Raw genomic sequence first — 8,312 nt, forward strand, 5'->3', positions numbered from 1 at the left:
TTACATCAATCTTTTCATACAATCATGGCCAATACCCATTTATTTAATATGGCTAAGCCACAACAACCGAGTTAAGTTTTCTATATTCCAATACAAGAGAAATAATTATTTTATTTTGTTATCTTCATGTCATCTTTTGCACACAGACTATTGAGTGAAATAATCTACCTCCCTAGTAGTGAGGAAATTTTATGCCATTTGTAGTTTCCTTCATGTTCAGAACTGCAGTGTTTTCCCAGTTTGCAGGTTATTTATGTTCCTTTGATATAGTCAAATTTGGTCATTGCCGTTTCCAAATTTTCCAGGACTGACGTGGTTATTTTTCAGTTCTCCCTCACTTATATTATGTTTTAACTAATAATGCTAATATTTTCTCATATTCCATATGTATCCACTCATTTTTGTCTATTCTTCTATTTCATAATTTGTAAATAGTTCAAAGGAGCTCTGGTGACACAGGATATTATGTGTTGGGATTTCAACTGTAAGGTTGTGGGGGCAAATCTACCAAATGATTCATGGAAGAAAAATGGCCAATCTCTTCACATAAAAATTTTCAGCCTCAAAAAGCTGAAAGAGGGGTGCACTGCTGCGGAGGGGTGGCTGGGCCTGTGGCAGTATGAGGTGAGTGAGTGCTCAGGCTCCAGGTTGGGAGGGAGGAGGATGTGGAGCACCAATGGGAAATGGCTGCCGAAAACAAGCCAGAAGAGCTTTTCCCAAAGTTTATTCTGCAGAACTAGCACCTACTGTTTTCTCAACACTGTACCACCTATAGAAGATAATCTTAGGCACAGCAATAGTGGTCGTATAAAAATGTTTTTACTGAAAAAGCTGCTTTAGTGTCTGCCAAAATGTTTAAGATTACCAAAAGAGAGGCATTTATGGAACACTAATGAGAGATCATGAAAAACTGTCCTTTTGGATTTTTTTAAAAAATGTGTGACCCTTCATCTTTGATCTCCGACCTGCATTACCTTGGTAATAATTTCATTTTTTTAAATCTTGGTGTAAAAGCTGTAACAATTCATCTCTCAAAGTGTAACACGCTGATATCCTCAAATAGAGGTACTCCCTTTGAGCGATAAATTTGCAAAATGCTGTCTTCATTTTATTAAAATTCATTCCAGTTTTAAAAATTAGAAAAACCGCTGAGTTTATTCTGATTCATGTTTATTGTTGTATCATTCATTTATTAACATTTTAAATCTCGATTTTATGTTCTAGCAAAGGTGTGCAGTATATAAACAATAAAGATAAGGTTGTACAATTAATTTATTTAATAAGCACTTAACATAGAATATAATGAGAGGTACATTATAGCAATCCCTACTTGCGATTCATAACAAAACAGGATATAAACCCCGTTTTGGTAATTTTACAGTTCAATAGGTAAATAACTGGTAAACATGTCCAGGGTTGCATCCCGAAATATAATACTACTTCATCAATTTAGGTGGTCTTATTTTTTGTCAATGCATTCAGTGCAGTTTGAACGACTTCTTTCAGTACTATTGACTCTTGATCACATGTCACTTTCTTAAATGGCTCAATGTTGACCAATCTTTTTACTAAGGTAACTGTGTATTCTTGTCACCTTTTCTGATGCTTCCTGCAATACTCAACATTTTCCCATTTGATCTTCAGGGTTGCAAGTGTTCTCTAATTTTGGTTTGCTAATTCCAGATTTTTTTAATATTTCATTACAATACTTTTATAATTTCTAAAACTCCCCCAGGCTGAAAGAATATTTTATTCCTTTTTTGTTTCTTTGTTCCCCTCTTTTAAAAAAATACTGATTTATTTACAAAATTTGTATATTTTGCTTTTCAAAAATATCCTTCCTATTTCCTTCACCTTCATCTACCCATTGAATTGTACAACTCTGTGATTAATATTTCACCTCCTTGCCCATCCTCACCCCTCTGCTTTCACACTCCCCTGCCCTTGTATCCTCATATTCATTCTACAATAATGGTTTCATACAGTATTTTTCCTTGTGGGACTGGGCTAGTTAACTCAGTATAATGCTCTCCAGTCTCTCCCACTTAGGTAGTAACTTATAAAATCATAGTTCCTGCGTGCTGCATAGTATTCCATTGTATAAATGTACCACAACTTCTCAATCTATTCCTTTGTGGTTGGATATTTGGGCTGTTTCCATGTTCTTTGTTCTTGTGATGGTGAATAATGCTGTTGTGAACGTTGGTGTGCAAGTCTCCATTTGAGCCTCAGTTCTCGTTTTCTTGGGATACATTCCAAGCAGTGGAATAGCTGAGTCATATGGAATATCTATGTTCAGCTTTTTTTGAAGAAGCACCAAACTGCCTTCCAGCATGGTTGTACCATTTTACAATCCCACCAACAATGTATAAGAGTTTTGTCAAATTCTCTCTAATGGTTGTTTTTATTTGCATCTCTCTTATTGCCAGTGATTAGGAGCATTTATACATGTATCTCTTTGCCATTCAAATCTCTTCCTCTGAAAATTCATTCCATCTCTTTTGTCCATTTTGTAATTGGATTATCAATCTTTTTTCTTGTGGAGGCCCAAGGAATATCCTGTAAACTTTCATTATGAGACTCTTGTCTGAGATGGACAACCTCTTCAGCAAATGGTGCTGGCAAAACTGAATTGCTACCTGGAGAAATCTGAAACAGGATCCACATTTAACACTATAGACAAAAATAACCTCAAAGTGGATCAGAGACTTGGGAGTAAATTTCCAAACCATAAAGTTCATAAGAGACAAACTGGGACCAAGTTTAGAAGGCTTAGTCTACAGTATAAAGAGACTGCCGACTATAGCCAGAAATGCACGATCTAAAGAGGATAACATTGCTGAATGGGACTTTCTAAAGATTAAATCCCTGTGCACATTAAAAGTTTTTTCCAAGAGGGTGAAAAGAAAACCTACTGACTGGGAACAAACATTTGGCAATACCATCTCAGATAAGAGTCTTTTATAACTTCTTGAGCTGCCCTTTGAAAGTTTCTATTCAGCTTTCTTAGTCAGCATTCCTTCTCCTTGCTTTGGTTTCTTTTCATTCCAATGTAAGTTTCAGAGTTTCTTCTGACATTCATTTTGGTCTATTTTTTCTTCCCTGTGTTTCAGTCACTAGTATTCAATGAATCAAATCTATTCCTTTTTTTAATTCTCTTTTTTAGTTTGTTTACTTATTTATTTGAGTGAAAATTTTTAAATCTTATTGGTTTTACATTCTATTGTTCATATTTGTTTTATAACATTATTACAATCTGTAGTCAGGGAACTTTCCAAATTATTGAGAAGTAATGATGTCAGTTTGAAGCCTAAGGTACACCTGGTCCTGGCCATTGTCTTTTTATTTTATTTTATTAATTTTAATGGACATTTACAGAGATTTTGGATTTCTGTTCATTCATTGTTGCACGGTTTTAAAATTCAGTGGGATCCATATATTTTAGTTCTTGTGGAGTTGTTTTAACTTTCTTTACCCTCAGTTTGAACTTATATATGAGTAGCTGTTTTCTATCCCAGAGTAAGCTCATGAACTTGTTTTGACTGCTGATAATAAGCTTCTACAATGTCTCTTTCCATAGATGTAGTCAATCTGATTCTTGTTTAGTCTAGGAGGTGAAGTACGTACACATAGTCTCTGTTTGTGTTTTTTACAATAAATATTCATAATGAATAAATCATTCATTATACAAAATTCTGTCATTAGATCCACCTCATTTCTGTTGCCCAGATCATATTTTCTAACTTCCAGTCTTTCTTGATTTTTTTCCCAATTTTTGCATTCCAGTCACCAGTGACTATTAATCTTTAAATGTGTCTTGATTCACCTTACTTGGATCTACAAACAATCTTGATAATAGTAGTAGTGGTTGTTGTTATGTGCCATCAAGTTGCCTGTGATCCATAGTGTCCATACAGCAGCTATGGACCCCGGCCAGTCTCACTAATTCTTCCACCCTAACCCCCACTGTTTGACTTACTCTATCAATCCATTTCATCCAGGGTCTTCCTCTCCTGCACTGTCCCTCCTCCCAAGAATTATGTCCTCCTTCAAGGACTGGCCTCTTCTGGCCATGTGCTCAAAGTATGTGAGACAGAGCTTCAAAATCCTAGCCTCCAAGGAGAGACTTAGTTTCACCCTCTCCAGACCTATTTGCTTTCTTGGCAGTCCATAGTATGTTCAGACTCTTCTCTATCATGACAACTTGAAGGCATCAATTCTTATTCTATTATCCTTAGTTAAAATCCAGCTCTCTGAAGTGTAACAAGTAATTGCAGAGACAATGGCCTGGATTAGGTGCATCTTAGTCTCAAACTGGCATCATATATAATGACGGTGAAGCAGGTTCCGGGATTGTTCTATTCTCTGGTTCATTGGGCTACTTTGAGTTGCAGTTTACTGGATGTCACCTAAAAAGAAGAAAAATAATATCCTTTAATGTTTCAGAATTATTTTTTTTAATTATATTTTAGTTTTTCTTTTGTTGTTGTTGTTGATGATTGCCATTGAGTCGAGGACAACTCATACTTACTTTATGAATAAAAGACCTGAAGCCTTTCTGTAACTAAAATAATTTCTGAAAGTTCAGTTTCCAGAGGTATGTGGTTTATGAAATGGATGCCACTCCTGCTTCCAAACCTGTCTTAAACTGGGAGCTCCATGGCATTTGACATTATGGCACAGGTCAGCATTACAGTAAACCCACATTACCTCAGTGCAGCAAATTGACAGAAGAGTACTGTACTATTTAGAAGAATGTTCCTACAAAATAAAATAACATGAGGCCTCAGGGTCCAACCAACTTTTAAATAAAAGGGCCATTCATGATATCTTGTTGACACTAAACAGGAGGCTTAAATAACAAAACATCCAGACATTCCACCCAGCCATCAACACCAGAACAAGCATGCCCGTCTTACAGATTCCCCAAAATGGAGAGGAGGGGCTCACCTTAAAAAAGTAGGACCCTCAAAGATGTCCTGCTGAGACTTAAAATCAAGGACCCTCTAGTATGTCTTGCTGACACTTAGAAACAAGGACCCTCCTGTGGATTTAGAGCTTCTCAAAACCCGGTGGAGGAACAATGATGAGTTGATTCTGACTAGACGGCCCACAGTAAGTCTCCTTGCCTTCAAACATTTACTGAGAAGTTAGATTGTCATACATTCATTGTTGGACATTTTACTCCCTCTCCCACTCTTCTCCCTTCTCTAGTTCACTTTTTAAATAATTTTAATACATAGCATGTTTTTTATACTAACCAGATAAGTATAGCAAAATTCTTTGTGAGAAGGTAGAAAATAATTATAATAACCATCACTGTAATACTTTAAGTGCTTAGTGCTTGTTGTAAGTAACTGTTAATGTACTACTGTCCAAATGCTTATCACAATAGTCTAATTGTTGTCTTTTTCACCTAGAAATAATACTAAGCATTTTTGGATTCATTTTGATTTGGTTTTAACTTTGCAAGCAATAAATGTTTTTTGGGATTTTTTTTCAGTTTAATAGTTTCAAAGAAAATATAGTTTTATGACTTTCTCCTCTGGCATGTTAATATATTTAACAAAGGACTTTTATTGTTAATTTTATTTTTCATCATTTTCATGTCTATCAAAATCATAACTGAAACCACAGTAATGGACTCTCATCTTTAAAATAACATATAAGGCATTCAGAACAAAAGATCAAATAAACAACAAATAAACCCACTACTGTTTAGTTCATGCCCACTCAGCCCCGTAGGAAAGAATAGAACTTCTAGATACAGGTTCTGCACAGGACTGCAATTCTGAGGGAAGCAGGCTGCCACATTTTTAACCCACAGAATGCCTGGGGGTTAGAACAACTGACATTTTTGTAAATAGCTTACTCTTTAACCACTGTGTCCCTAGGTCTTTGACAAAATTAAATTTAATGAAACAATGCTGCATTCAAGTTGATTCTGATTCATAGCAACACTATACTAAGTTTCCAATGCTATTAGTTAGAGGGTGCAGTCTCTCTTTCTTCCACAGAGCACCTGGTACATTTGGCCTGTTAATCATTTGGTTAACAAACTAAGACATCGCTATGTCGAAGGGCTCCTTAGATATAACTAAATAATTCATTGTTTCTATTCTCATATTCTTTTTTTTACTTTGTGTTTTATACAATCATCCATATACATATTTTTTAAAAGTGTTTTATATTGGTTTCCTTACAAAGTTTGTATACATTGTGTTTCACATTATCCTTCATTCTCATTGAATTATTCATAGAATTATTCCCTTTTATTATATTTTATAAAATTAATCACCATTAGGCTATGTACATCATTACACTCTCTTTTCAGATCCCCACCTGAACTTTCCCTTTTCCTTTATCCACTTCCTTCCAACCACCAAATTACACAATCTTGTGATTTGACCCCTACTCATCCTTCTATTTTTACAATAATGGTCATATGCACTATTTGTCCTTATGAAACTGAGATAGTTCACTCAAGGTAGTGTTTTCCAGATTCTTCCAAGTTATACAGTATTTTTAAACCATCATTGCTCCTGAGTCCTGCATAGTATTCCACTCTGTGAATGTACGCCAGTTTCTTAATCCATTTGATTGTGGTTGGACATTTGAACTGTTTTCATGATCTTGCAATGGTGAGTAACAGTGCTATGAATATTGGTGTACAAAGCTCCATTTGTGTCTCAGTTCTTATCTCCTTGGGGCATATTACTAGTAGTTGAAGAGCTAGGTCACATGAAATTTCTATGTTCAACTTTTAGAGGAAACACAACACTGCCTTCCAGAGTGGTTGTACCATTTTACAATTCCATTATCAGTTTATGAAAGTTCCTATCTCTCCACATTCTCTCCAACAATTATTACTTCCTGCCCTGCTAAACTTGCCACTGCTCCTGGGGTGAGATGGTGTCTAATTGTGGTTTTCATTTGCATCTCTCTTATTGCCAGTGGTTTTAGTTAATTACTGTTTCTTTGTGCCTACTATTGCCCCATATTTTCAAGCCCCACATTGAGCCTTTTATTACTTCATCTACCTCTACCCACTAACCTCTGTATCCCAGTGACTTCCACTTTCCTTCCTCTTTATTTGCTCCCCCTTCTTTCCTTTCCCTTTTGCACATACATACATATTCAGTTATTCTATTTTCATACTACTTTTCATTCTTTTATAAAAATATTTTGTTCATTTTCCTAGAATAATTTATTTACATTTATTTCATTCATATACAATGTGTTCCATACAATTCCTCATTTTCATTGTTTCATATAATTATTCCTATACACTGTATCCCATATAATTAGTTACCACTGATCTATGCCTATCATGATATCGTCTTTCCAAGTCCCCCTTAACTCTTTCCCATTCCCTCAACTTTCTCAAAATCTGCCGACTAAACTGTTAACCTTGTGATTTTCACCCTTCCCCTTTTATGCACCCTTCCTCTTTTGGACATTTATACAGATCTTACTAGTATACTACAAGACCTCCATGAGAAAAAGACTGATAAGCCAGTAGCTAAATGAGGGGGAAAAAGACATGAAAAGACTTTTCACAAAGGAAGACTTTTGGATAGCCAACAGACAGGTGAAGTAATACTCAAAATCACTATCAATCAGAGAGGTGTAAATCAAAACCACAGTGAGATATCATCTTACCCCAGTAAAAGGGGCAAAGTATAACAGGATAGCAAGCAGTAAATGTTGGAGAAGATGTGAAGAGATTAGAACTCGCTTGCATTGCTTGTGGGATTATAAAATAGTACAACCATTCTTGAAAGTAGTCTGGAGTTTCCTCAAAAAGCTGAACATGGCAATTCCAGATGACCCAGCTATTGCACTGCTAAGAATATACCCCAAAGAAATTAGAAGTGACACACAGACTGAGAGAACACTTGATTATGCTAATGTGAAACCTATACTTGGACCAGGAGGCAGTCATCAGAACACAGCAGGGAAACAGTGCATGGTTCAAAATTGGGAAGGGTTTACACCAGGGCTGTATCCTGTCTCCATACCGTTTTCATCTTGATGCAGAACAGATTATTTGGAAGGCTGGGCTCTATGAGGAGAAATGGGGTATCAGGATTGGAGGAAGAATCATCAACAATCTGTGTTATACAGATGACACAACCTTGCTTGCTGAAACTGAAAAGGACCTGAAGAGCTTGCTGTAGAAGGTCAGGGACTGCAGTCTTCAGTATGGATTGAGGCTCAATATAAAGAAAACAAAGATTTTCACCACTGGGCCGATTTGCAGCATCATAATGGATGGGGAAGAGATTATTCACAGTTTTGGTTGGCTTGGC

At 36.0% G+C, this 8,312-nt stretch overlaps 1 pseudogene; it reads left to right on the forward strand.

The window, feature by feature from the left end:
• The first annotated feature begins 663 nt into the window (after window positions 1-663).
• On the forward strand, window positions 664-906 carry LOC102849339 (annotated as a pseudogene).
• The last annotated feature ends 7,406 nt before the right edge of the window (window positions 907-8,312 follow it).

The sequence above is a fragment of the Elephantulus edwardii genome, unplaced genomic scaffold (assembly GCF_000299155.1).
Source record: "Elephantulus edwardii isolate Elephantulus edwardi_28Jun2011 unplaced genomic scaffold, EleEdw1.0 scaffold00059, whole genome shotgun sequence".
In the NCBI taxonomy this organism is placed as follows: Eukaryota; Metazoa; Chordata; class Mammalia; order Macroscelidea; family Macroscelididae; genus Elephantulus; species Elephantulus edwardii.